Here is a 16,565-nt window from a genome sequence, read left to right as displayed (position 1 = left end):
AAATTACTAAGTTGGAAGCATCGACCATTGCTATGATTCGCAGAAGCTGGAAACGCGCCTACAAGGCTTGAAAACCCGCGCTCAACACCTATCCGCGACGCCACTCCCCGACCTTTTGCCTACCACGAGCTCGCTAGCGACTGCAGCGCCACCTCGTTTGTTTACAAACATGCAGGAGGTCTATACACTGAGTTGTGTCATATTTGGTTATAGTTGAGGTGTACAGCTGGCGTGGGCACTACTTGCTTTCAAGTTCCGGTGCCGTCCCCTTGTTGGACTCCGTGGTGGGTGGCTGGCACCATGACCGAATAACTACATTTTTTATAGCTCCACCCTTTTCAAACCAGATCACTCTCTCAAGAGAGGACGGAACAAAGCAGCAGACATTTTTGTCAAAAAGAAACAGACGTTCACCAAGTTCCATGTAATCCACAGTCAAAGTGATCAAAAACAAGCAAGAATAATTTCTCCATTCCTTGTGTCTATATGTTTAACCGGTACCTTGACCTCTGGCTATAAGGTCTCAAAAATGGCCAGCGGCGACCTTCTCCTTGAACTGCGCGAGTGCATCCAATGCTCGAAACTCTCAAACATTGCTTTTATAGGGGACATACCGGTCTTTATAACGGCACATCGCTCACTGAACACTGTCCGAGGCGTCATCTCTAAAAATGACTTCATACACCTAACTGAAAAAGAAAGGCTGGAAGGCTTGTCCGACAAAAATGTCACAGATGTATACAGAATCAAAACCAGGAAAGACCACAAATGGACACAAAACACTTGGTTCTAACAGTCAACACAAGGACACTACCTGAAACCATCGAAGTAGGATACCTAAAAGTAACTGTCAGGCACTATATTCCGAACCCAAGAAGATGCTTCAATTGTCAAAGGTTTGGCCATGGCTCACAGAGATGCCGCGGTCGCAAAACTTGCGCAAAATGCGCTTCGAAGGATAACGCTTCTGAGGAATGTGACGCAGCCCTATGCTGCACAAACTGTGAAGGAGACCATGCTGCATACTCCAGGCCGTGTCCGTCCTGGAAGAAGGAAAAGGAGATAATCACCATAAAGACCAAGGAAAACATTTCACTTAGAGAAGCGAGAAGGCGATTTTCCCTCAACAACCAATTCTTCTTCACAGCGAAATCCAGCTTCGCTGATGTGGTGCGCAGGGGCGTAGCACCACACAGCACTATGGCCCCTACCGAGGCGGCTTCTACCGAGCCGATGGCAGGGCTACCCACGCCCCAGGCAGGGACAGCGAAGGCTGCTCCGTCACCCCGAAAGCAGGGAGCGCCGGTCCATGGGTCGGCATCCCGCGCGACTTCCCCCCGTCGGGGGAGGTCTGAAACGCCAACAACCGCGGTCCTCCAGCACCTCTCGTGAGGTGATGGACACAACTCCTCTCTCGCCCCCGCTGCACCGGCGGCAAAGCTCTCTTGAGCGCAAAAAAAAAAAGGATAAAGTCCCTATAACAGGTCCAAAAGACCGCCAAACCTAGTTTCTAAAACTTATCCTTAACTAGTCTACAATCATAGCATTTCTAATTCACTGGAACTGTCGTGGACTTTTAAACAACTACACTGACGTAACAGATATTTTAAATTCATTCTCCCCGGTAGCACTGTGTCTCCAGGAGACTAGCCTAGGACCACAGAAAAAAAACAAAAACATTCTTAAAAGGTATCAAGTCTATCGATGTGACCGAGAGACCTCCAGCATGCTCTCTGGAGGCGCTGCTATAGTTGTCCAGGGTGGTGTTGTTACTCGAAAAAATTACCTAAAAACCTCATATGAGGCAGTTGCTGTCACTGCCCTCTATTTTAAGATAATAACAATATTTTCCATATACATTGAACTTCACCTAACAGTCATACTTCACGTTTTAGAAAGTCTTTTATTACAAGTTCCGGAACCATATCTTCTAGTTGGGGATTTTAATGCTCACTCCACTTATTGGGGAAGCGAACAAACGGATGTCAGAGGCCGAATTTTAGAAGATTTTATCCTCTGCAACAATGTATGCCTCCTGAACACAGGCAAACAGACTTACTGTTCTCCAAGCAGTGGGAAAATGAGCTGTCTAGACTTATTTTTCTGTTCACCAAGTGTTTTTACTGATTTTAAATGGGATGTTCTTGACAACCTGTATGGGAGCGATCACCTTCATGTCATAATAAGCCTGTCATCCTCACCAACAGTCATCCCGACAAAACGACGCCGTTGGAAGTTACATTTAGCTAACTGGGAATTGTTTAGAGAACAGGCAAGTTTAGAGAATATTGCATTAGAAAAACTGGACATAGACGAAATAAATGACGCATTCATATTGTAACGTGAAGATGTGCACACCAAAAGGGAAAAATATATTTACAGGGAAACAGCTTACAGCCACGCAGCCGAACAACCGGGCACGCGAAGCCCAGCAGCAGAAACGCACTTCGTCCTCTTCGCGTTCCAAGCGCGAGCGCACCAAGCACGAGCGTTCCAAGCACAAGCACAACCGTAGCATAAGTCCCGGCGGCAAAAGCACCGTCCCGGTGCTAAGTGGATGATGTAGCAGGCGTGTGGTACGGTTTGAGACGGACTACATGAACGACGTCAGTCAAAGGGCTAGTGGACGACGTCGGAGCATGAAGAGGTGTAATCTCGTAGGTCACGTCGGTCACCTGACGGAGAACTCGATAAGGGCCACTGTACTGACGTAGAAGTTTCTCAGAGAGACCGACATGGCGAGAAGGAGACCAAAGGAGGACGAGTGAGCCCGGCGGATAGTGTACTGGGCGATGCCGGCAGTCGTAAACTGACTTCTGGTAGGTCTGAGATGCGGTGAGCCGGTCTCGGGCGATTTCACGGGCCATAGTTGCTCGGGAGATGGCGTCACGTGCATACTCTGTGGTCGAGGCAGTAGAACTCGGTAGTAATGTATCCAATGGCAGCGCAGGATGCCGACCAAACAGAAGGTAGAAAGGAGAATAGCCGGTGGTATCATGCCGCGACGAATTATAAGCAAATGTTACATAAGGCAAGGCAACGTCCCAATCGCGGTGGTCGGGCGAGACATACATGGATAGCATATCGGTCAGAGTCCTGTTGAGGCGCTCGGTAAGCCCGTTCGTCTGGGGATGGTAAGCTGTAGTGAGCTTATGCTGCGTGCCACAGGACCGGAGGATATCGTCAACTACTCGGGACAAAAAGTAGCGGCCGCGGTCCGTCAGCAATTGGTGTGGAGCGCCGTGGTGAAGGATTACGTTCTGCAATAGGAAGTCGGCGACATCGGTTGCGCAACTTGTTGGTAACGCACGCGTGATAGCGTACCGGGTCGCATAGTCGGTCGCGACAGCAATCCAACGGTTGCCGGAGCAGGACGTCGGGAAAGGTCCGAGAAGGTCGAGTCCAACACGGTAGAATGGTTCGAGAGTACGTCAATAGGCTGTAGAAGGCCAGCAGGCAACGTTGATGGTCTCTTCCTGCGTTGACAGAGGTCGCAGGAGGCAACGTAACGCCGAACAGAGCGGACAGACCAGGCCAAAAGAAGCGGCGTCGGACCCGATCGTATGTGCGGGAGACGCCGAGGTGGCCTGCGGTCGGTAGGTCGTGTAGTTCCGCTAGGACAGATGAACGGAGACGCTGGGGAACGACTAGCAGGAGCGGAGGTCCGTCAGGACGAAGGTTGCGGCGGTATAGGACGCCATCCTGAATGACGAACAGTTGCAATGAAGGATCTCGGCTGGCACAGTTGAGGCGATCAATGAGAATACGCAAGGAAGAGTCTTGTCGCTGCTCGTCCGCGATGTTAACCAGATCGGAGATAGCGAAGAGGCACGGGCCGAGGTCGTTGTCTCCAGGATCAGGCGGCTCTACAGGGTGCCGAGACAGGCAGTCGGCGTCTTGATGGAGACGCCCTGACTTGTAATGAACAGTGTAAGAATACTCTTGGAGGCGCAACGTCCAACGTCCGAGCCGGCCTGTGGGGTCTTTCAGTGAAGACAGCCAACAAAGGGCGTGGTGATCGGTCACTACGGAGAATGGACGGCCAAACAGGTACGGTCGGAACTTAGCTACGGCCCAAACAAGAGCTAGACACTCGCGCTCTGTAATTGAGTAATTTCGCTCAGCTGGAGAAAGGAGGCGGCTGGCATATGCAATAACGCGTTCTTGCCCTTGGTGACGTTGGGCTAGCACGGCGCCAATCCCATAACCGCAGGCGTCTGTGCGAACTTCAGTCGGAGCCGACGGATCAAAATGGGCCAGAATAGGTGGGGAGGTGAGTAAGTCGACTAGCGAAGAAAAGGCCTCCTCTTGGGCAGGGCCCCAGGTAAAAGGGGTGTCTTTCTTTAGAAGGTCGGTCAGGGGGCGAGCGGTGCCGGCAAAATTTTTGATGAAACGGCGGAAGTACGAGCAGAGGCCGACGAAGCTGCGCACATCCGTAGACGACTGGGGAATAGGGAAGTCCTTGACGGCTTTAACTTTAACAGGATCCGGGCGGACACCAGAAGCGTCGACTAGATGTCCGAGAATGGTGAGTTGGCGGCGACCGAATTGACATTTCGACGAATTGAGCTGTAGCCCGGCTCTACGGAAGACAGAAAGAATGCTCGCCAGTCTTTCGAGGTGCGTGGTAAACGTGGGCGAAAAAACCACAACATCGTCGAGGTAACATAGACATGTGGACCATTTAAAGCCGCGAAGCAAGGAGTCCATCATTCTTTCGAAGGTAGCTGGCGCATTACAGAGACCGAATGGCATAACTTTAAACTGATATAAGCCGTCCGGTGTGACGAATGCCGTCTTTTCGCGGTCATTGTCATCAACAGAGATTTGCCAATACCCGGACCGAAGGTCAATTGAAGAGAAAAATTTGGCTCCGTGAAGGCAGTCCAAAGCATCGTCTATTCTTGGGAGTGGATAGACGTCTTTTTTTGTTATGTTGTTGAGGTGCCGGTAATCAACGCAAAAGCGCCAGCTGCCGTCCTTCTTTTTAACCAGCACAACTGGTGAGGCCCAAGGGCTCGACGAGGGCTCTATGATGTCTTTACTGAGCATCTTGTCCATCTCTTGCTGTATGATGGTGCGTTCTGTACTGGACACTCTGTAGGGTCGTCTGTGAATAGGAGCTGCGTCACCGGTGTTGATGCGATGCGTGACCACAGATGTTCGAGCCAAAGGGCGGTCATCGAAGTCAAAGATGTCGCGAAAAGACGACAGAAGATACCGAAGGTCGTGAGCTTGCCCTGGTAAGAGGTCAGCAGCAATCATTTTTGCATATTCATCAGGTGGTGGGACGTCAGAGTCGCGGCAGTTCGACGAGGGTGGGACGCTTCCCACCGCCGATACGACGCATTCGGCAGCAGGGCACAGCGTGGCGAGCGACATACCTTGTGGGAGCGGCTGAACGTAAGAGGCAAAGTTGAGAACCGGAAGGGACGCTTGATTTGCCGACATGGTGACAACTGTATGCGCAAGGGCAACACTGCGTGTAAAGGGCACATCAGGAACCGGAGTAATGATGTAGTCACCATCGGGAACTGGCGGGACCGAGGAGAAACGGACATAAGTGGCGGCATCGGGGTCCAGGCGGACAAAGTCGGCGGTGCACAGTCGGTGAACAATTGGATCCGGTGGCTCTGAAGGAACAGGTAGAGCGAGTTGAACGATGCTTGTGGCGCAATCTATAAGGGCGGAATGGTCGGTGAGAAAGTCAAGGCCGAGAATGATGTCATGAGGGCAGTGTTCGAGGACAGTGAAGAGCACAGAAGTATGGCGGCCGGCTATTGAAACACGAGCAGTACACATTCCGACGACAATAGACATACCGCCATCTGCCACACGGACCACAGTTGAGGGGGCAGGAGTGAGCACTTTCCTTAGGCGACGGCGAAGACGAGCATTCATGACTGAGACGTGCGCTCCAGTGTCGATCAGAGCGGTAACAGGGACCCCGTCCACGTCGACGTTAAGGATGTTCCGATGAGCATGAAGAGTTAAAGGAGGGTTTTCTGGTCGGGTCGTCAGAGCAGCATCACCCCCAGACGCTGCAGCCATCAGTTTTCCGACCGGGAGCGGGCATATGGGGCCGGCGACGAAGGGCGGCGAGGTCGGGGCGATGGAGATCGACGGCGCTGAGGTGACGACGAACGGTTGGTAAGCGGGGTCTGAGCGTTGTGGCCAGCAGAGGTCGTTTCCGAGGGCGAGAGAGAGCGGCGGGAATATGCAGAACCCGGCGGGTAGCGGCTGTAGGTCGAGGACGGACGGCTTCGGCAGTGTCGAGATATGTGGCCAACTCGGGAGCAGTTAAAGCAGATGGGCCTGTCATCAGGTGTTCTCCATTCATCTGGATTGCGGCTGCGTCGAGGGTAGTATGCACGTTCAGAACCGAGCTCCGGGGACATGCGGCGAGCATATGGGGCACTAACTGAGCAAACAGGTTGAATCCCAAGATTGGCAAATTCTTTGCGAACGACAGCCTGTATAAGGGATACTGCTGGAGTACTGCCTGTTGCGGGTGGATGAAACGCAACGGGGGACATTGCCTCTACTTCTTGGCGCACAAGTCGTGTCAGGCTCTCAGATGTCGGCAGACGGCTCGGTGGAGTCGAGTCTACACAGGACGACGTCGCAGTCGTATTCGGCAACCGCGTGAACTGCGGAGAAATTCGGCGGCTCTTCGCTTGTTCGAACCGGCGGCATTCCTTGATGATTGCGTCAACCGTTCCGCAGTCATTGTATACAAGAAGGTTAAAGGCGTCATCTGCGATTCCTTTGAGCACGTGACCTACTTTGTCGCACTCTGACATAGTGGCGACGACTTTCATGCAGAGAGCTAATATGTCCTGAAAGTATGATACATAGGACTCTGTGGACGTTTGTGCACGGCATGCGAGCTCCTTCTTCGCAGCGAGCTGACGCCCGAATGGCTTACCAAACAGGTCACAAAGCTTGCGCTTGCAGAGATCCCAGCTGGTGAGTTCATCCTCGTGGGTCTCGAACCATACCCTGGCAGTGCCCGTCAGGTAGAAGATGACGTTGGCCAACTTTAGGGTCGGGTCCCACCTGTTGTGTGTGCTCACGCGCTCGTACATTGCGAGCCAGTCCTCCACGTCGACGCCGTCCGTTCCGTTGAAGGTCCCAGGATCTCTCGGATGGGCAATGATGAACGCCGGGTTGGCGGACGCCGACGGAGCGGCCCCTTCGCTGGTCATGGTTGAAGAGCCGGCGAGCTGACGACCGCTGCGAAGTTCCGTGCTTGCTGTGGCTGTACCCAGCACCTCCACCAATAATGTAACGTGAAGATGTACACCAAAAGGGAAAAATATATTTACAGGGAAACAGCTTACAGCCACGCAGCCGAACAACCGGGCACGCGAAGCCCAGCAGCAGAAACGCACTTCGTCCTCTTCGCGTTCCAAGCGCGAGCGCACCAAGCACGAGCGTTCCAAGCACAAGCACAACCGTAGCAATATCAAGCATCCTTACTGCCGCACACTTATCAATCCCAAAATCATAAGGGGTGGTCCCTCAGAACCACAAAGTGTGGTACACACGTGAATGCAAGGAAGCAAAAAAACGGCAAAATAAAGCGTGGGGGGTCTTTCGCAGATACCCAACTTACGAGAACCTCATCCATTTCAAAAAGGCCAAAACACAAGCACGGTATATTCGGCGCAATGCCGAAAAAACATCCTGGAGAGCTCATGTGTCTTCTACAAATAGTTCAATCCCATCGAAGAAAATGTGGGAGCAAGTTCGAAAATTAAATCGTAGCTACTCACCCTTCACAGTTCCTTTTTTGACAACGCCCGGTACACAGCCAAATATAGGAGAACAGGCAGACATATTAGGGCAGCACTTTGCTGCAGCTTCAAGTTCATCATACTATAGCCAGTCATTTTTGAAATACAAAAGCACGGCCGAAAAACACAGGCTCCAAACAAGTGGAGGGGTAAATGAAAATACAATGGTCTAATTACGCTCCAAGAAATAAATAAAGTACCGTATGCCGGCAAAAAAACTGCTCCTGGACACGACCAGATACACTACGAAATGCTTGCCCAGCTTTCCCAGCCTGCCATAGAGGCACTCTTGACTTTTTTTAAACAACATATTCAAAGAAGGAAAAATACCTAAGGAGTGGAAGAAATCCGTCATAGTGCCACTCCTGAAACCTGGGAAACCACCAACTACCCCAAGTAGCTATAGGCCGATAGCTCTCACAGGCTGTCTCGCGAAATCTTTTAAAGTGTCCTTAATATAAGATTGAACTATATTATATTAAGAAAGTGTCTTTAATATAATATTGAATCCCGCGAACTTCTTGATGTCCATCAATGCGGTTATAAAAAGGGATGCTCAACGACAGACCATTCAGTTCGCCTAGAAAACACAATAAGAGAAGCTTTTATACACAAAGAGCATTGTCTTGCCGTTTTCTTTCATATGGAGAAAGCGTATGATACAACCTGGAAGTTTGGGGTCCTCCGCGACCTAGCGGACCTAGGTATCCGCGGCAGGATGTTGAACTGCCTAAATGACTACCTTTCCGACCGCTCATTTCAAGTACGCCTGGGATCAACCCTTTCCAGGAACTTCGTTCAAAAAAACGGTGTTCCTCAGGGGTGTATTATAAGCACAACACTGTTTATTGTAAAGATGAATTCCAAAAGGAAAATAATTCCAAAGTCCATGATGTACTCAATCTATGTCGACGACCTTCAAATAACTTGTACATCATCCAATGTAGCAACATGTGAGAGACTAACACTGTTAACAATAAACAAACAAGAGACATTGGCAGACAAAAATGGATTCCAGTCCTCCACACAGAAAACAGTGGGCGTGCTGTTCTCGCCAAAACGAGGTCTACAATCCAACCCCCGCTTACATCTAAACAAAATCGAACTGCCTATAAAAAATGAAGTAAAATGTCTGGGCATTATCTTTGACAAAAAGCTGACATTCCTACCGCATATTAATGCTCTAAAAACGAAAGCCTCCCAGTCTTTGAACATACTTAAAGTACTTTCCCGGAAACACTGGGGTTCTGATAGGATGTGCCTTTTACAAATTTATCGGTCTGTTGTTCGTTCTACTTTTAGACTACGGATGTATAGTTTAAAGGTCAGCGAGACCCTCGTACCTGAAACGACTAGATACAATACAAATTTTAGGTTTGCCTCTTTCCTTTGGTGCTTACAGGACGTCGTCCAAAAATAGTCTTTATGTAGAAATCAACGAACCGTCACTTACAGATAGAAGAACCATGCTCACATGCTCTTGCATTTTAAAAATTCGTTCGCTGCCCAAGCACCTATGTTACCCAATAGTCACAAAGTGCCCATCTAGAACATTGTTTAACAATAAACCGCTCGCTATCAGGCCACTCCTCCTGCGCTTTGAAGAGATGAGCCAAAACCTCGGCGTGCTAGATACATTACCTGAGATTGCTCGGAGACGAGATCCACTACCTCCACGCTACAATTTTCCTGCAATCTGTGATCTCATTCTTACTCAGTTTTATAAAAAACAAACTCCACAACAACATATACTACAAGAATTCCTTGCACTCGAAGAAAAATACAGTAGTTTTAAGCAATTTTATACAGATGGTTCAAAAACGGACGTTTACGTAGGAAGCGCACTGGTCCGAGGGAAGTCAGAGAAAACAGTACGACTTCCACAGTGCTCATCCATCTTCACTGCAGAATGTTACGCAATCTGTGTGGCCGTAGAAAAAATTGAAAGCGAAAACCTCACCAACAATATTATTTACACAGATTCCCACAGTATATTTGCAGCTCTGCACTCTAGATGTAGTCACTCCGGTCCTTGGTGACTGTCACCACTTCGCGCACTTTTGCGTGCGCTCCCAGACGCCCTTAGAGCGTGTGGGGGTAGCGGCCTCGGTCACAGAGGAGATGCCCTCGACTCGGCGTGTCAAACTTAGCCGGAGACCAGCTACCAAGTGACAAGGGTTGGTCGTTTGGTGCCCAGCTTTCGCCGGTCGCAAGCCAGAGAATGGGTCGGAGCCAAAGGTTCACAAAACAAAACAAAGTTTATACAGCGAAGAGACGATACAAAGGATTGCACTATCACTCGTACGAGCACATACAAAGAGATTCGCCAATACCATGCAACGCGTGCAAAGTAACACTTGAGAAAGATAACAATTCCACAAAATCTTTCCATCTAAAGTGCACTAACACAAGGAGAGACAAATAAACAAAACACAATTTGTTCACCGGGCACTGCGACAGTCCGACGACTTGAGGAGCACGACGGGGCCGATCCGCAGACCGGCGCACGTTGTCTCGCTGGTCCGGGCTGGACGAGTGGTGTTCTCCCAGGAGTCGAGCGGCCGCGCTTCTCGGAAGCTTGAACGGCGGCTCGGGTTAACAAACGTCTGTCTGTCTGTATGTTGCTGCCAGAAAGAAAGGAAAGTGCACAGGCCTGCTCACTGGCTCAAGCCCAGCCACAATCGCTACCACGTGCAGATAGAAGGAAGTTGAAAGATGGGTAGATAGCCAGGATAGTAAAGACGCGCTAAAGACAAGGCCGATCCCGGAGGTAGTGCGATACCGGGCTAACCGGTGGCGGGAGTGAAGCATCCTTCAAACTCTCCGCCACATTTCCAAAAATAAGTCCAACTTGGACCCGTAACAGATACTCTACGGGTCCGGACAATCGCTACCTAACAGACGGCGGTTGTAGCCCCTCATTTGTAGGCGCGGACCGCGTCTGTTTGTTCTTCGCGCCCAGGCAGGCGCGAACATACACGCAGCTTTAATCGCACTAACTCCTTCTCCTTGTTGCGCCGGGCGCGCGACCACCTTCTAGAACAATCTAGGTCATTCGCGGCACGCTGAGTCATCGGTGCCGGAGCGAAGAAGGGGGGGGGGGGGAGGGTATTCTTTGGCGCGAAAGGTTACCCCCTTTCCGTCGACAACAAGGAAATTCTCCAACATTCGAGAAGAATCGACGCCGCGCGTGTCTATGTTTACTTTGGCGCCCTGGCAGCGAGCGGAGTGAAAAGCACCGTGTGCTCCCGGGGTTCTTCCTCGCTGTTTTTTTGTTTTACTTTACCGCGAGCGGGCGCGATTGCTTAGGCGCTGCGCCGGTTTGTTTCGAACATGCGCCGAATTTCGTGACAGTGACATCATACACAAGATAGTAACAGCGACAGCTCGAGGACAAAACATAAAACTCTGCTGGGTTCCCAGTCATGTCGGAATAAGATGCAACGAGAGCGCGGATTTCTGCGCTGCTAAAGCCCGTAGCAAGGAAATAAAGAATAAATATACCTTTTGGTGACTGCATGAACTTAATACACCGCAAATTAAGAGCAAAATGGCAGTCCGCATGGAACGGCGAAGTGAACAACAAACTACACCTGGTAAAACCGGTTATAGGTGAATTTAAATCATGCGTTCACCAGGAGCGTTTTAAGAAAGTGATTTTATGCCGTCTCCAGATGGGCCCCCCGCCCCTTACGCACAACTTCCTGCTAACAAAACAAGACAAGAACTGAGGATTGGGCGAGTTGGTTGTGATCCATCGCATTAAGAACCAGCACTAAAAAACACACACAGAGGACGAGGCGAGTTGTAAGTTCAGCGCCTTCGTGTGTCTCGTCTCGTCCTCTCTCTGTGTGTGTTTTTAGCGCTGGTTCTTAATGCGATAGAAAACAAGACAAACCTGTTTGCAAATGCGGAGATAATCATACTGTTAATCACATTTTAATTTCACGTGTGAAACTTGAAACACTAAGACGGAAGTATTTTACTCAATTTTATAATGAATGCATTCCTTTTCATCCAGCACTGCTCCTAGATGATAATGCCATTGTTAATATACCTTCCGTTTTTAGCTTTTTAAGAGAAGCAGGGGTACTTGAAAAACTGTAAATTTTGAACCACTGGTTCGCTTTATTGCATGGACACCTCAGCCACTTTCTCATTCCTGAGAAGAATGCTGAGGCTTTTTATTCGATTAGTTGGGAGCCTCAGGATCCTTGCGCAGCCAAGGATAGCTACTGAGGCTACCTGCCCTTCTGTGGAACTTTTACCATTAGCTATTTCCAGATTTCTTCTCTGTTTTTTAACAGGCAGTTCAATATTTTTAGGCCATCTACACCATCGACGATTTTTCATATTCCTAAACATCTACAGAAAACCATTTCTATTCCCTGAGCTTGGCGCACGATGGCCTTCGCTGCCTTTGTGCCATAAAATCCAACACAACACGACAATTTGGCATACACAAAGACGTGTACAATGCAGAGAAATTAACACGACTGGATAGGGCGTTGATTTCTACAGCAAAGCACTGCTGCTTTCATCTGAATGTTCTGGACATAATTAACAGTGCAAATATGCCTTTAAACAGATTTGAAAAACTCGTCACTTACGAATTATTGTCACGTATGAAGTTAATGTAACTAAAACAAAAGCTTTGTTCTTCGTCCAAGGAATAAAGTTTTTGCCTCTGTACCTGCTCTGCATGTCTGCTCAGAACGAATTGATGTTGCAGAAAGCATTCGTATGTTAGGTGTTCATTTTACTAGGCAGCTGAGCTGAGGTTCATTCATTCATCTTCATTCAAAAGCTTTAGAGAGGTCTGGAGCACAGACAAAAAGCTGCAGAAAACAGCTTTACAGGGTTTTTGCCCCTGTAAAGGGATCGTACGACTCGCAGTGTCATTAGAACCGGTCGCCCGCTCGTCGTCTCCCTGAGGCGGCCTCCTCTTTGAAACTCTCCCCCTCCCCTTCGGTGGTGGGCGGCGGCGGGGCGCCGCACTGAAAAGGAGCGTTCTTGGGGTCAAGAGCCCCTGACAGCGACGGTCAAGCGCGTTGACCCTCGCATTGTTCGGTCCCCTCGTCAGAACGGCGCCAAACGCGATGCGACCTTGCGACAAGCATCTCGTGAAAAGGGGTAAGCTCGTCAAGGAGGGTCGTAAATAAAAACGAGCAGACGGGCTGCACCGCGGAAGCGCCCCGCTGTAGTCCGATGACAGAGCTAATTGCGGAACAGCTTCAGTCAAGGGAAACCGAGAGTGAAAGGAAACTGCTTGCACGTGCGGGTACGATGTGTGGTTGTTTGTGCTTTTTTTTTTTATTCTGAGGGAGAGAGTTCGAATCATACTGTGGAAGTATGGGGCGTGGCACGTAAACCTGGTGGGCCACTCGTTTCGAGGGTCCATTCCCGAAATCTATTTTCTTATAGCGATTTTGATGCTCTTTTCCTGCTGTGTATTTTAGGGAGAGGGTTTTGAACCTTGCCGAAACTGGAAGGCGTGCCATGCAGTTTGTAAACCAATCATGAGTTGGTTTGTTGTGATTGGATGATGCAAGGGATGGGCTGGGCCTTTAGGTCTTTAAAACCAGGGCCCGGAGCCCTGGAAAATGTTCTGGGCTAAGGTCAGATGTAATACATCTTCGGCTATGCGGAGTAGGGGCCTCCCCTAGTGTTAGCCAGTTCCAGCTTTTTCTTCTTTAACCTTTTTACCGTTTTCAATTTGCCTCATGTATATCAAAGTGCTTGCAATGTAAATATTTCGTATAATACAGTCAATTCATACTCCCCTTAACGCCTGCATTCTGAGTCGTCGCAATACCGTCTACGACGGAGCACCCCGGGTGCGGAAAAGAAGTCTGCGGTCATCCAACAAAGCAACCGTCTCGGGCGGTGGGCACCTCTGGTGCGGAGAAGAAGCAACTCAAAGAACCTAGTAAGGTCTGCAGCAAAAGAAGAGACCTTACGACGGTAGAACGTTTAGTGCCCCTTAACAATTTATGTGCGTAGGGACTTATATATATGATAGTTCCCATCACCAGTTGCCAATTTTCATTTCAGAACATTAAGAGTCATGACTGAAAACTAAATATGCAAATTTCCTTATAAATATCCTGGACATACAATTAACAATATACTAGTAAAGATATTCTCGGTAATGGTACAAGGTAGATAAATGGATAATAGCTGTTTAAAACAAAGGACGACCGCGGGGAAGCGCGGGTGAATACCGGATAACAAAGCCAACAATAGGAACGTTAGGAAAAACAAGAGAAAGTTGCAAAACCTGTAGTAAAAGACATAGTCTTTCTTCTACGTTTTTTTTAGCTTAGTGAATTTTTTTTTCATAGATAACGAATATTTAGTAGGGAAGGTAATCTCACGCGAAATGACTGAGTGCCGTAGTTGGTGCGCACTGATGGAATGTGCTAAATTTCATGGTGTGGTGTTTCATAAACATCATTATTTCTCATTCGGTTCGATAATGTCGCAGTGAAATTATTTCCCTGGTTTCTTGTTTTGAAGTATCGCTTGAGTAATGTGTCATTATGTGTAAAGCGAACTGGGCGGATTTTCAGATTATCAAAGACGGGTTCTGTATTAGCATCACATGAGGAGTCGGAAATAACGCGCAATGACTTTTCTGCAGTAACAACAGCTTGTTCGTGTTAGAGGCAGTGGTAGACCCCGAAATCAGATAATAGCTAATGTACGAAAGAATGAGTGAGTCATAAATAACTAATTTTATTCTGGTCATTAAAAACGAACATAATTTGGACATTACTCCAACTCCTTCGGCAATTTTGTTAGCCACCATGTCGACATGTGAATTCCAAGATAGATGTTCCTCGAATATGGCCCCAAGACATTTAACGGAATGAACGATGGCAACGACTGATGTTCCGATCATAAGATTACCAGTAACGGACACGCTCCGATTTTGTGCCCTGAAGAGAAGGGCTTTGGTTTTATTAGTGTTGATTGATAATGACTTTACAGAACTCCATTTGTGCAATTTTGACAATGTAAGGTTTGCCCTGTCGAATAAGCCCACCGCTGTAAATGAAGTAACAAATATGGTAGTACCATCGACGTAAATAACAAGTGCAGCTGAATCATCAATAGCTGTTACGTCGTTAATGTAAATATTAACAGCAATAGACCGAGGATACTCCCTTGAGACACACCGCTGTTAATTTGCCTAATTTCAGCCATGTGAGTAATAATGTGCACTCTTTGTTGGCAATACAGGAGAGGCCTTTGAGAAATCAATAAATACAATTACCGTTAGTAATTTGTTTCCCATTGCATGCAAAATGTGTTCATTTTGAGTTATAAGTGCTAATTGAGTTTAAAGTTTCTTTCCAAATCCCAACTGTGATTTAGCTAGTATGTTAGGCTTTTCACAAAATTCAGTCATCCTGTTATTAACTTTTCTAATCCCTTTAAAAAACTTCAAGAATAGAAATCGGTCTGTAAAGTAATTGGTTACGCTATGTTTATTTTCGCCTTTTAAAAGAACGCTCACTTTTGCTATGTGCATATATATATATATATATATATATGTGTGTGTGTGTGTGTGTGTGTGTGTGTGTGTGTGTGTGTGTGTGTGTGTGTGTGTGTGTGTGTGTGTGTGTGTGTGTGTGTGTGTGTGTGTGTGTGTGTGTGTGTGTGTGTGTGTGTGTGTGTGTGTGTGTGTGTGTGTGTGTGTGAAGGAAGCGAACACTCACCGAAACCAAGGTGCATTGGGGAATGTTTTTTTTAAATTTATGGTGCGGATTAGTGGGAGAAAAATACTTCAAATAAGCTTTGATTTTAAAGAAAACTACATATAGAGCAGCAGAAAAAACAACAATGCCGCCGGTGGGTTGGTTGTTTTTTCTGAGGCTTTATAAGTAGTTTTCTTTAAAATCAAAGCTTAATTGAAGTATTTTTCTCCCACTAATCCGCACCATAAATTTAAAAAAAAACATTCCGCAATGCACCTTGGTTTCGCTGACTGTTCGCTTCCTTCATGTATTTGTCAAACGAGCCCCTCATTTCCCTTAACCTGTCTGCTAATATATGTATCTATATATATTGGACAGCCGTCGCCGTAGCTCAGTTGGTAAGAGCACCGGACGCGATATTCGGAGGTCGTGGGTTCGGATCCCACCGGCGGCATGGTTGTTTTTTCTGCTGCTTTATAAGTAATTTTCTTTAAGCGATTTATTAGTCTAAGTAATATTATCCCACTGATAAGCATAACACATTAATAATAATAATAATAAAAAAATATTAACGTTCCCCTATGCACCTTGGTTTCGGTGACTGTTGGCTCCCTTCATAAATTTGTCCAACGGGCCCCTCATTTCCTTTAACTTGTCTGCTAATAGCTTAACGAGGGTCTCGGTTCTGGCAGTCTTGATGCCATAGGTAGCATAAGAGGGCTCTCGCACAGTTTCCGCCCTCACCGTTATATGACGTTCTACGTCACGCTCGCGGTATTACAGGACGTGCTACGTCCGCCGCTGTGGTCGAGGGTGGCACTGGTGAACACTCTCAAGGCTCGCTTACACCCAGTAAACATAAATACCCACGAGAGCAGCAGATTGGACAGCCGTCGCCGTAGCTCAGTTGGTAAGAGCACCGGACGCGATATTCGGAGGTCGTGGGTTCGGATCCCACCGGCGGCATGGTTGTTTTTTCTGCTGCTTTATAAGTAATTTTCTTTAAGCGATTTATTAATCTAAGTAATATTATCCCACTGATAAGCATAACACATTAATAATA

General features: G+C 48.0%; 1 protein-coding gene across 1 annotated transcript in view; it reads left to right on the top strand.

Annotated features, from left to right (window-relative positions):
* LOC144102117 (uncharacterized) overlaps positions 1-16,565 on the top strand; it is a 140,603-nt gene that overhangs the window by 80,737 nt on the left and 43,301 nt on the right. The gene's annotated exons all lie outside the window — the stretch shown is intronic.

This window comes from Amblyomma americanum, chromosome 8, assembly GCF_052857255.1.
Source record: "Amblyomma americanum isolate KBUSLIRL-KWMA chromosome 8, ASM5285725v1, whole genome shotgun sequence".
NCBI classification, from domain to species: Eukaryota; Metazoa; Arthropoda; class Arachnida; order Ixodida; family Ixodidae; genus Amblyomma; species Amblyomma americanum.
Note: the sequence above shows the minus strand (reverse complement) of the source record. Positions and strands in the feature narration are given on the sequence as shown.